Here is a 13733-nt window from a genome sequence, read left to right as displayed (position 1 = left end):
CACCGCAGCATATCACACCCATGAAAGTGTATAACTTCGGTACTTATAACTTTGGTCTTGCGTAGACCCTGGCCACAACCACCACATACACCCAAGACTCTAGGCCCTGACCACAACCACCACATGCACCCAAGACTCTAGGACCTCACCATAACCACCATATGCACCCAAGACTCTAGGCCTTCCCACAACCACCCCAGCATATCACACCCATAGATCACACCCATGTTTGATTCTATGGGTGTGATCTATGGGTGCGATATGCTGCGGTGGTTGTGGCCAGGGCCTAGAGTCTTGGGTGCATGGCTGAAGGCCTACGCCTTGGCAATAGTTTCTTTTTCAGTATAGGCCCTTATATTATGACATAGACTCCACTAGGACTGTGTTATCTTTATTTTGATGGTCGTAGCTTCCTCCCATCCTTAGATTTAAGTTTAGACAGGTGTTTTTCAAACCCCCCTCAAGTTCAGTGAACACCCTTGAACTGTGATCACTTGTGTCTGTCTTACTGGTTGATACCATGCCTTCCTTACATGTTGCTTTGAATCCAGTTCTGTAAACTTCAAAAAGATACATGTGTTGGCCAGGTATGGTCCTTTAGGTTGTCTGGTCATTTTACGCCTTCTTGTGACATGCGTCCCTTGAGTGTCTCCATTAAGTGTACTTTAGGGGGAGAGCTGTGCTGTCTAAAGCATGGCCAGGTATGGTGCAGTGCATGCAATTTAGAGAGTAGCTCTGCAGTAAGAAGATGAAGGACAGAACCTACAGTCCCCTTCTTTTCTAGCAACTCTACCTTTTTATGTTTTCGCTCTCACATGCACTGGAGCAAAATTGCATGCTATGGATAGTGGTAGATGGCAAATGTGTCTAAATACACATTCACTTCAGCAATGTCCTTATTGCCTTCGTTTGTATGTTTACTGCACTGTCATTTACTGAAAGGTCAACAGTGTGCGCATGTGTGTGTGTTAGTTGCAATTTGCTGGTTCACTTGTCAATTTAATGGGAGAAGTCTAAGATGTCTGAGACTTGACAGAGGCATAGTTGGTATACCCTGCTTTGTTTTGTTGTCTTTGCCTGTTTTGCCTTAAGTTCTTTTAATAATGGATGAGGAATCACAGTCCCCTTCTTATCTTCATACTCTAACCTTTTAAGCTTTGGCTCCTATTTGAGGTGGAGCAGACATTACTGATATGGATAGTGTTGCATGGCAAATATATTTGGATATCAATCTACTTTAGTCATGGCATTATTTCTTTCAATGGGTGCTTCTGACAATGTGATTTGCTGAAAGGTGAACATTCTGTGTTTGTGTGCCTTAGTTGAAATTGGATTCCTCCGCTGTCAATTCAATAGAAAAAGTCATATATTTCTACGGCTTAACAGAACATCAATTGGCTTACCCTGCTTTGTTTTGAGTGTGTGCTCGTTTTGGGCTAAGTCATGTAAAATAATCTTGTATAGCAGTCTTCTGCTATGGTTGTTCACCTTGCTGCACATGGATATGAGAGAAAAGAGGGAGATGGGGTTGTCCGTCGGATAGTGGGAGAGGCCGGTGAGAAACCCGTGTTGATAACTAGTGCAGATCAGAAGGACCTTAGGCCTGAGTTCCACTCTGCTTCTATTGAATTGGTGGAGACTCTTAGGAATATGCTATGCTAAGGGACGAGCCCAAGATCTCCTAGACTACAGCGCTCTCGGTCTATTCAGCCACTGGTGTGAGCTGGTGTGATAGGGCTAGAGAAAAATGCCTAGTCATAGCTTGATTAATGTTCACATGGTAAAGTCTTGGCCTGTTGGGGCCAGGTCTGGGGGCTTTTTGTGTATGGTGTAAGATGGTAGGCAATGCTGCATTCCTGTTTTATGTAGGTAGGCACTCTAAACTTAACTGCAGAGGCATGTGATCGTCTTCTCTACTTATGACAGTAGCTGCACACATTGATTTCTCATTCGGGAGGGCTACTGCTCTAGGAGAGGAGCCACCCCAGAAGAAGTGCATTATATCAGGATGCACACAACACTACCGGCTTTCTCAATAGGGATACCTATGTCTCGAGGCAACAAGCAACTACAGAAGAAGCGCATCATCATCCAGCTGCACATAATGGTACTGACCTTCTCAAAGTGAGGGGGGCTACTTATGAAGGTAAGGAACCACCACCAGAGGCGTAGACAGGGTATAGTGCCTGAGCGAGCAAGGACCACCCAAAATCTGTAAACGTCCACCGAGAACACAGAGCTGTGTGGGCATTTTCAGCAGCAGGGGTCTCTCTCCAGCTCTGATGCGCTGCATATGTCAGGAAACAAGAAGCTCCCCCTGCTTCCTGGTTCCTGTCTTCATGGAAGGCGTGCGCGCCAGAGGCCTAAGGAGCAGCTGAGGATGCAGCATCAAGTCTTGAGAGGAACAAGGTAAGGGGAAAGAAAGTGGTAAGTGGTTTTGTTTCTGTATTTGCATGTGTGCTAGGATTGTACCTATGAATGAATGTATGTGTGGATGCGTGCAAAATGGTGTGTAAGTGTGTGTGTGTGTGTGTATGTATATATATGAGAGGGTGTCTGTAAGTGCACACATACAAAGTAATGCAGCGTGAATGGTGTACATGTCAGCACGTGTGAATGCATTGTGAAAGTTCTGGGTGCCCGTGTGAATGACAGAGAGGCAGTATGGAGGCGTGACTGGAGGGTGAATTTGTATAAATGTGTGAGTATCTGTGTGTGTGTGTGTTTAGCTGTATGTTTATGTGCATGCCTGTCTGTGGGTGTCTATCTATGCCATCTGTCTACCTGTGTGTGTATCTGTGTCTGTCTGTCTGTATGCGTGTGTGTGTGTTTTTGCATGCGCACATGTCTTTGTGTGTGTGTATGTGATGCTGGGGCCTGGGCAGGGGCACTGGTGCATGACCATTTTTAGGCAGGGCCATGAAATGTTTTACAATTACAATTGCAATGTCTTATTGGAATTTTTAGGCAAAGCCAAATTGGGTGTTATTATGTGAAGGATGGGTTGGGGTGGGGTGGGAGAAGGGTACTACAATGGGGCTGGCTGGGTACTACTGTGGCATGGAAATATGTACTCACTTTGAGGGCAAAGCCAACATGATGAGTGTTCTTACACGGGGATGGCATGTTTTCTTACTGTGGTATGACATGTTTGGACATGTGTTGGCACAATCATTATGAAAATGTTTTTACACTAGCAGTGTACTGGCATATAGTAGGCAAAGGCATTATGAAAATACGCTGGAAAATGCTCCTGTGCATTGTTTGTGACTTGTCATCTGATGGACTTTTTTCATGTCTTACCCAACAAAACCGATTGTAAACTGTATGACTTTGTACCTAATTCATCACAGAAAGTGTACTGAAAAACACACCATTTTAAGCCGTATTTCAAAAACATTCACTGGGCGGGAGGACCTCCGAACGCCTCTTGATTGATCTGCGCTCCCCTGCTTTGATCGCCTGTTCCTGTGCATTCGGCCGGGGAAGAACAAGCCCTATTTCCTTTGCCGGTTCCCCTTGGGGGAGGCCCTACTACATTCACTCCAAGCCCTATTTCTTACACAATCCTGGCTACGCCTCTGACCACCACAAAAGAATTGCATCATAATCAGGCTTTGGCACTGCTGGCTTTCCCATTAGGAAGAGCTACTTCTCAAGGGAAGGCGCAAAAACAGAAGTTCATTATTTTCAGACCTCGTGCAATGCTTCAGGTTCCTCATTACGAAGTGCTACTAGTCAAAGTAAGGAGTCACCACAGAAGACGGGCATCATCATCAGGATTCATGCAACACTGCCAGCTTTCACAATAACAAGGAATCTCTTCAAGGGAAGACACCAACATAAAGGTCCACCAGTATCAGGCATCATGCACTGCTTCTGCCTTTCTAATTAGTGAGGGCTTCTTCTCAAAGTAAGGAGTCACCACAGAAGAAGGGCATCATCATCAGGCTTCATGCAACACTACTGGCTTTCTCATTAGTGAGCGCTACTTCCCAAGGAAAGGAGGCACCACAGACGAAGTGTATCATTATCCGGATGCACACAACGCTACCAGATTTCACTTTAGGGAGAGCTACATCTCAAGGTATGGAGCAACCACAGAAGAAGGGCATCATTGACAGCCTGACAAGAATGTTGTGGTGAGCCTCTTGGTCAGCAGAACATAGGAGTCAATTCTCTAGATCATGGGTGCATAGATAAAATACTCATGCTTCTCCTCAGTCTTGGCCAATTCAGAGCAGTTTTGGCAGCTGGATACTTGATACACAGACTTCCGCTGTGGCCTATAGTCTAGGAAACAATTAACCATAGAGATGGTCTTCAAATGTGCACTGCCATCCAAACATGTTCACCATTGGATTAAAGAGTTTCTGAATAGCAGGGAAAGTGAAAGAAAATGTGCGCACTATATACAGGGTTGTCAACATCAGTGAAGGTGTAATTTATCGGTTTGATATTATTTCATGGTAGGCAACACTACACATTGGCAGCTACTTTTGCATGTGATCCTGTACAGTCTAACGCGTATGAGCGCATGGCTCTGATGCATAATAACAGGGAGCATATCACAATCTTTATGTACACTGAAACCAGGAAGGGGATTAACTGGGGACTCTGGCCCTAAAGGTCCCAGAGTCCTGAGTTCAAACAGGGTTTATTGTGCACAAAACAACAGAAGATGAGCAAAAGGGCTACGAAGGCCGGACTCATCGACAAAAAAAGTGACGAGGAGGAAAAGAACCAGTAAGCGGAGGGAAAGATCACAATGTTTCTAGGACAGTCTCTGAAAGAGCCTTTCCATGTTTGAACAATGTTACTCAGAAAACCTCAGCAGCAGAGGTCTTGCAGCAATCAAGCTCCAAAAGGAAAAAAGTCCTTTACAATTCCGAGTCAGCTTGCCATGAAACAGAGCTTGGGTAAGTGAAGTAAAATAAAGAAAACAGCAATTTCTCCCCCAGTCAGCTGTAGTGGATTGTTAGCCTGTCCTCATTATAGCCCTCTCCTCACCTAAGGGCAGAATATTGGTAGAATTGGGTTCCACTTATCCACACCCTGGGTCAAATGTAGGGTTTTATCTGGCTCATAGACACACCTGGAAGGTGCCCGGTCAGCTGTCCTAAGACTCCTGACTGCTGGGCAAGTATGATTAGTATTCTGTGGTGAATTTGGCACTCCCAGCAGGTCCATTTGGGCTGATGCAGGCTAACATGATGCCTTCTCAGGGTTTTCCCTTAAAGATGGCCACCCATAAGCACTTGGACCCGGGAGGTCCAGGCTGTCACCTCCATGACAAAATTCCTTAATCTGTTGTTGTGGTTTGTGAGGGTCTAGGTGTAGGGGACGGATACAAGGGTAGCGTGCTGATTGGCAAAGTTACAAAGGAGTGTGGGAGCCCCTCTACTGAGAATGACTATGGGTCAACTATCCTGTTCTATGGAATTTCTTCCAATCATGAGCGTCTACAACCACGTTTTAGCTCACTGCACCCTTCACAGAGGAGAAATATCCATTTGCATTTCTGTCTTTGTCCCACCCACAATGGCAGTCTAGCAGCAAAAATGCTAGGCAAAACTCCTCTGAACAAGAGTACCATCAGCAACCCCAGACACGTGTTTCGGCCTAATATGGTCTAATCAGTGATGTGAATCTGAGCCTCTCTAAGACACAGTGAGCAAGGGGTCCGTGTCTGGATTACCCTGGGTTACTTAGAGTGAAACCCCTGTTATGTGGAATTTCATCCACTCACAAGGGTCTACAACCACGTTTTAGCTCACTGCACCATTCACAGAGGAGAAATATCCATTTGCATATCAATCTTTGTCTCACCCACATGGGCAGTCCAGCAACGAAATGCTTTGCAAATCTCCTCTGCACCACAGTACCATCAGAAACCCCAAACATGTGTTTCGGCCTAGTCAGGCCTCATTAGTGAGGTGAAGCTGAGCCTCTCTAAAACACAGTGAACAAGGGGTCCACGTCTGGATTACCTTGGGTTACTTATGGTGAAATTTGAAGTTTTACAAAGTTACAAAGGAGTGTGGGAGCCATCTACTGAGAATGAACAAGGGTCAAATACCCTGTTCTATGGAATGTATTCCACTCAGGAGGGTCCACCATCATGTTTTAGTTCACTGCAGCCTTCACAGAGGAGAAATACCCATTTGCATAGCAGTCTTTGTCCCACCCATAAGGGCAGTCCAGCACTAAAATGCTAGGCAACTCTCCTCTGAACAAGAGTACCATCAGCAACCCCAGGCACTTTTTACGGGCTAGTCGGGCCTCATCAGTACGGTGAAGCTGAGCCTCTCTAAGACACAGTGAGAAAGGAGTCCACGTCTGAATTACCCTGGGTTTCTTTGGGTGAAACCCCAAGTTTTAGAAAGTTACAAAGGAGTATGGGAGCCCCTCTATTGAGAGCGAACATGGGTCAAATACCCTGTTCTATGGAATTTCTTCCACTCAGGAGGATCTACAAACATGTTTGGGAATGTAAAGTATCCTGCCGAGGAGGGTACTCAACGTTCTTGTATTCACAGTTCTCCTTCTCTGTAGTCATTTCCACCCAGAGCCTTGGTTTCCTCACCTGCCGAGGTCTTTGGTTATCCCTTGTACCCACAAGCGCCTTATTCCTCTTGCTTACAATTTGGGGTGTACTTCCCCAGCCTGGGTCCCAGGCCCCCTTCACATGATTGTTCACAATGTTCTCTTTATCTATTCTCTTTTCGTTCCACAGTCTTGGTTTACTCCACTGCCAAGATCTGTGGCTATCTGTTCTGTATGCAAAGTTCGTATTCCCCTCTGTTCCTGGTTGTGGTATGCTTTTCTGGTCTGGGTACCAGACCTCCTTAACTTGATTATGCCCAGCGTTCTCTTGGCCTGATCTTCCTCTGATCCACAGCCTTGGTTTACTCTCCTGCCAAGGTCTGTGAGTGCCACTCATTTTAAAGTTTGTATTCCCCTTCATTGCTGGTAGGGGAATGCCTTCCTTATATGGGGCCCAGACCTCTCTTTCCTTGATTACTCTGCCCTGATAAATATTGCCTTTCTGCTTTGCTTCTGGCCCCTTGTACTCCCCGGGTCTCCCCAGCACTGTGATTATACACCCTTGTCCCAGTAGGGTGTTGGCTGTCACCCTCCGGCTGTGTGCGGGTCTCCCAAGAGCTTCAGTGTCTTTCCAGAACCTTCTCCGTTCTTCCGTGTCCCTTCTTTGCAGCTTTCCGGTGGTTTTGTTGCATGCCAGCCACTTTGTTTACCGGCTGGTACCTTGCCTCCCCTCCGGTCTTCCTTCTGCGTCGCAGGCCTTCTGCAAGCGTGCTTCTCTCCATGACACTATCTACAGTTCTACACTCTGGGTTTTCGCTGGTGTTGCCATGTTCTCGATCCATGCTGAAGCGTCTAGGAGACTAGAGCGTGTGTGTTGGTTCTGGCGAGTGATCATCATTCCTTGTGGCCTATTCCTCGTCCCAGTTGTTCTCACTTGGAATATGTTACTACAACGCATGGAAGTATTAGGTGATGGGGAATTGGAGGTGTCTTGAGCGAAGGTGGGAGGGTTAAAGGGACAGTGAGTACTCTTGAGATATTCAGTACTCCCAATGGGATCCACCCTCTCCTAGAGATCCACCCGCTGAGGATCACCCACAAGGGGAATAGTTGGTATTGGCCTCATGGAAAGGGACTTCCCCATCTAAAGTTGTGACAACATATTGCGATTCATCAGAGGTTACTTACCCCACTGGGGCCACAAGCCACCTGATAATACCTTTCATACTTTCAGACTTGGGTAGTGTAGTCATCTGAGGGATCTGTTAGATTTCCTCTTTCCTTTCTGCACTTTTTCTGTCTTCTGCTTTCACTCACTCTCTGAGTTTTCTCTTTCCCCTCTCCTCCTCTTCAAAGGTTCTCTCTCTTCCTCATCACTCTGACAATTGATGGCATTAATTACACCTCACCCCTCCCCCACTCTGGTGGTTTTATTTCCACTTCACTGCTTTTCCCCTCTGATGGTTCTTCACCCCTCTTCTCACATGGACCTTCCTTCCATACTTTAGATGTTTCTCTTCAAACTCTCCTTCTCGCAATGCAAATTATGTTCTCCTCTCAACCCTCCTCTTCTTTCTCAGCCTCTTACTTTATCCTATAGCCTCCTTCCTTTTCTCATCTGACACCTTCTCCCTCTTCTTCCATCACATTCTAACACCCCCTTGTTCCTGATCTTGCCTTGTCTCCTCTCTCCTGATCGCCATCTGACTCCACCGTCCCACCCTCTCTTGTCTTCTCTTCCCTCCTTTACACTCCTTCCCAGGTCATAATTGGGGCTTTCATGGAGAATTTGGTGGCACAATGGAAACATAGTGAGCAGCGTGGTTGAAAAGAGGTTTGGGGTCTGCAATTTTCTGGGGCGTGATCGAACTACTAATTCCAGATATGTGCATGTTTGAACAATGGGATGAGCTGTGGCTCCATGCCCCAAGCGCATTCAATGGCAGGCCACTAGCTTGGAGTCAGGCATGTTTGGGCACTCCAAATGGTGGTGCTGAAGACCTCCAACATGGGACTCCTCTGCTCCTGGGTACCCCGGTGCTGTGTCCTGATTCTCAGTTTCTCTCAACCCCTGTAGTAAAGCTTTGCCTCCAAAGCGGTTTGCTTATGGCTTATGGAAAGATAAAATAATGTCTGTCCTTGTTTGAGTCTTACTAGGTCTAATGTTTTGGGACCACAGGCAGAGTGTGGTGGTCCTGGGGAGTTCATCAAATACTGCCTTCAGGTAACCAACACAGTGTGTGTGATTTTCCCCATATCCCAGGGTACCCTGAGCCCTTCTTCCTGGTTTAATGATTATGACAACATCACAATACACAGTGTTTAGCGAGCTCAGACTACCATAATGCACCTGTGGCTCTTAAAAGGTCAAATTGAGGGACTGCAGATCACAGAATGCCAACCTGGGAAGATGTATTGCTGGCTCCCAATAGAGTAAAACATTGCTTGCAGTTCTCCAGATTCAATAAAGGGCGCCTGGCGGAGTCCTGATATGCTCAGGAGGGTACCTGTATGTAAAATGCTAGAAATCAGGATGGGAGATCCGTAGACAGCTGTCTTGTTTTGAAGCTATTTTATTTTGCCTTCAAAATGATTTTGCACAGATAAATCGAATTAAACATTTACAGGACTTTCGATAAGCACGAAAGTAGGGACAGATGTTTTTTCTTAAGGGAAATACAGGTAGTATAGTCCTCTTTAATTATCGAGAGACAATTTCCACAGTGGTGCACAAGTATACAATACATGTAGGTAGTGACATAGAACTTGTCCATGGTGTGACCCAGGACTGTAGTAGGTCCGGGGGTATTCAACAAAATAGTGTACACAACACTATCCATCAACACATATATACAAAGGTTGTGCCACAAAACATCGACACAGAGGTGTTTCTGCCAAACAGGGCTGGGTAAGGGCCCGTGGTGGTGGTGGCCTTCATCAGCATGATCACTGGTAGTGGTGCTGTCCGTATAGATAATTGTCGGCAGTGGTTCAGCGGGGACGCTGTGCTTGGAGTCCTGTTATGGGTACTGGACTCTGGGAACCATGTCTGCAGTGAGCATGGGAAGACTTGTATGATTCGGGTCTCCTTGGCCAATAAATACAGCCTTAGGCCTCTAGGAGCGAATGCAAAAAATGGCGTCTGCACTCCTTGTGGCTCTGGATTCCAGAGTCTTCCCATGCTCACTGCAGACATGGTTCCCAGAGTCCAGTACCCATAACAGGACTCCAAGCACAGCGTCCCCGCTGAACCACTGCAGACAATTATCTATAGGGACAGCACCACTACCAGTGATCATCCTGATGAAGGCCACCACCACCACGGGCCCTTACCCAGCATTGTTTGGCCGAAACACCTCTGTGTCGATGTTTTGTGGCACAACCTTTGTATATATGTGTTGATGGATAGTGTTGTGTACACTATTTTGTTGAATACCCCGGGACCTACTACAGTCCTGGGTCACACCCTGCACAAGTTCTATGTCACTACCTACCTGTATTGTATACTCGTGCACCACTGTGGAAATTGTCTCTCGGTAATTGAAGAGGACTATACTCACCTGTATTTCCCTTAACAAAAAACGTCTGTCCATACTTTCGTGCTTATCGAAAGTCCTATAAATGTTTAATTCGATTTATCTGTGCAAAATCGTTTTGAAGGCAAAATAAAATAGCTTCAAAACAAGACAGCTGTCTACGGATCTCCCATCCTGATTTCTAGCATTTTACATTGCAGTTCTCTAGGTCAGCCATAATCTGAGACCACCTAATATCCTGGAGGAATAGCCCATTCATGTACAAAGCCAAGACAAATGCTGCAGATGATATTGGGCCTCTGGATAAAGAGGAAGATGGGAAATTTGTGGACTGGATAAACTTGGTGGGCCCGATCACTCTTTAACAGCAACCAGTCACCAAAGACAGCAACCAGCCAGTTGCACAATTGGACAAATGAACTATTCTAAGATTTCTAAGATTTAGAAAAACAGGCTGCAGCTAGGCTTCTTCCCCTTTAAGCACCTCTCCTCTGGAAACGTTTCCCTTTGTTCGGTGATACACTCTCTCCCAAACCCACAAAATGACTCTTATTGCCCACCATCTGGTCAGGGAATGTTGTGCTATTTGTCTACTATAGCCATGCTATCTATCCTTCTGGATCCCCTTGCCCCACCTAGACAGATGAACAAAAACATGCAAATACTGCATGCACATTGTCCAATGCCTGTGTGGGTCATTGTGCAGTCAACCTGTCCCTGACTAAAACGCTAATTGCCTTTGTTTTTGACTGTTTGGCATGTTCAAGAATATCGTCCGTATTAATATTCATCGTCCTCTAACTCTGGCACAGAGTCAGGGCTCGGATTGAGGGTCTTTATGCCCTCCAGGCCACTGCTGCTGCATTCTGTATCTGTAGAAACTGAGATTAGCCGCGTGCGCGTCCACGCGGCTTATATTCCAGATTGAGTCATCACCAATGTGTTGACGAGGGACCTAAATTACTGCGGGCTGATCCCTATTTTGAACAAAACCTGGTAACTGGAGCAGCTTCAGGCCAGTGTTATCTGTATTTTAGATTGTATTGCTCAAGGGATCCAGTGTAATTCCAAGAAATAATGTTTGCCTCCACCCTTGCTCAGGTACTGAAGCACTGACATTGTTCAGATCTCTCCCCACAATGGACAATCGCAGGCAAGCAGGTATGTATTGACTTTCCTTTCAGAGGTGTAATTCTGGCAATGAGCTAAGGATTGCCGCTGTCAGCATGCCGCTGAAATGACTCCTACCAATAGTATGCACTCAAAGAGTTGCACATGTCGACAGCCACATATTTTTGGGAAATGCATTTGGCATTGTGTACAGTGCTCAAAACATATGTGAGGTCCAATTAAAGCGCTAGAAGTAATGAGGAGGTGAGAAACTAATGCCTGATGTGGGGCCTAATCTTTGGAAGGTCGTTCAGAGCAGGTCTGCCTTTGGGAATGTATAGAGCTTACATTGATTTGGAACAAGTCGGAGATGGAACCTGAGTGAGTTTCAAAGGGATGAATCATGTCCAAATTGGCAGAGCCAAGAATTGCACTTTATCTGAAAGAACAGTGGTTTGTGATAAGATCTATGAGACTGCTGGCTTTGCCCAAAGAGAGATAACACTGGCAAAATTAGGGTGGGTTTGAAAGGCTTAGAAAATAGCTTCTATCTGAGACATGAAAGCAGGATTATCCATTTCAACCAAGTCACACACAGCACAGTGCCACCCAGTACCCGTCACTGGAAGCTCACCTCCAGTTCAGAGTCAGATGCCCAATGCATTGTGGGTATGCAAATTAACTGAAATGTCAAGCTTGTGTTCCATGAAAATGCATTGTCCTGGAGCAAAGACTTGGCATTTTAGTTATCTGGTGTGACTTGGAGGGCACAAAGACCGAACATTGAGACTTCTGCATTAGTTCTTTATTGAACCAATACTGATCACAAGTAAATTGAACTTGTAAATGTGCCTCATATTATTTAAGAAAACGGACCAAGCTAATCCATGTGGATGATCAACTAGAGATAGGCAAAAGTGTGATAATTGAAGCTGGGCATCAATATTTGTATATCTGTGTATTTTCTTGGGGCACTTTTACTACCAATTAGGGTAGTTGTCCACTCTCCTATTGTCTACCAAGATGTGACAGCCAGCGCTTGTCCCAGCTGCTGAAGCAACTGGTTCTTCCTTTAGCCAGAAGTCCATCCCTAGGCCCATGCATTTGAAGAAACAACAGCACAGTTAGTGGAGTTCATCAACAATGTTTGCATGTATGAGTGTGTTGTTATTTTTTGTTTCCCCTAGTAATTAGGGTGGCCATCTGTCCTCCCATTGTCTTCCCACAGACCTCAATTGGGCTAGCGCTCCACGTAACTCAGCCTCTCAAGAGCAAAGGCAAAGGGTGACACCAGTTTACCTGCCCTTGCTATCCTGCTGGTCCGGTGCATAATTTAAGTAACCTTGGGTCTCACCCTCAGTTACAAGGGGAATCCAGACGTGGACCCCTTGCTCACTATGCTTAGAGGCACAGCTCACCCTACTGAGCTCCACCCTGCTGATTAGGTCCAACCAGACTGAAACACGTGTCTGGGGTTGCTGTTGGTACTCTTGTTCAGAGGAAAATTGCCTAGCATTTCCGTCCTGGACTGCCCCAGGGCAGGACAAGGACTGATATGTCTTGGATATTTGTCCTCTGTGAAAGATAGTGAGCTAAAGAATCTGGGTAAGTCTCTTGTAACTGGGACTAATGTCTGGCAGAGACTCCCAGGACCCCCCTTGTGTTTTTGCATAATTTAAGTAACCTTGGGTCTCAAACTGAGTTACTAGGGACCCCAGACGTGGACCCCTTGCTCACTATTCTTAGAGAGGCACAGCTACACCCTACTGATGAGGTTCAACCAGACTGAAACACATGTCTGGGGTTGCTGTTGGTACTCTTGTTCAGAGGAGAATTGCCTAGCATTTCAGTGCTGGACTGCCCCTGGGCAGGACAATGAATGATATGTCTTGGATATTTCCCCTCTGTGAAAGATAGTGAGCTAAAGAATTTGGATGAGGCTCTCGTGACCGGGTCTAATATCTGGTAGAGGGACTCACAGGACCCACCTTGTTTATTGCCTGGTACAGACCACTCATCACTCAGGTAAGGCAAAATGACTCACTATTACTTTTATGTCCTGAGGACCCTATATTGTTGTCTTACTGTGGATTTGCTCCCAGGAGCCATATTATGAAAAAACTGTGGAGTGCAAATGCTTTTTTGTGTGTGCACAGTCATCATTTGTGTTAACAAAATTACATTATTGCTGGTTCTTATTGCAATTACAATACCTTTAATGCAATTGTGCACATGCAAATGCCATTTAGCGCACGCTCAGAATGAATTTGCACTTCATGATTTTTTGATTATCCTTATTAATTAATTACTATCCTATTGTGACATTGGGGGTCATTACGAGGTTGGAGGTAGCCATGGCACTATTAGCGCAATGGCTACCCCCTTACCGCATACCGTGTCCGGGCTCCCTGAAGGGGGAATTACCGGGCCATTCCAACCTTGGAGGACCCGGTATTTCCCCCATTCAGGGAACCCATCCCTATTCCCATTCGAGCCCCCATAGGGCTCAATGGGAATGGGGACCATGCTAACAACGGGCCC

The sequence above is a fragment of the Ambystoma mexicanum genome, chromosome 9 (assembly GCF_040938575.1).
Source record: "Ambystoma mexicanum isolate Mex_15411 chromosome 9, UKY_AmexF1_1, whole genome shotgun sequence".
In the NCBI taxonomy this organism is placed as follows: Eukaryota; Metazoa; Chordata; class Amphibia; order Caudata; family Ambystomatidae; genus Ambystoma; species Ambystoma mexicanum.
This window is presented reverse-complemented; position numbering follows the sequence as displayed.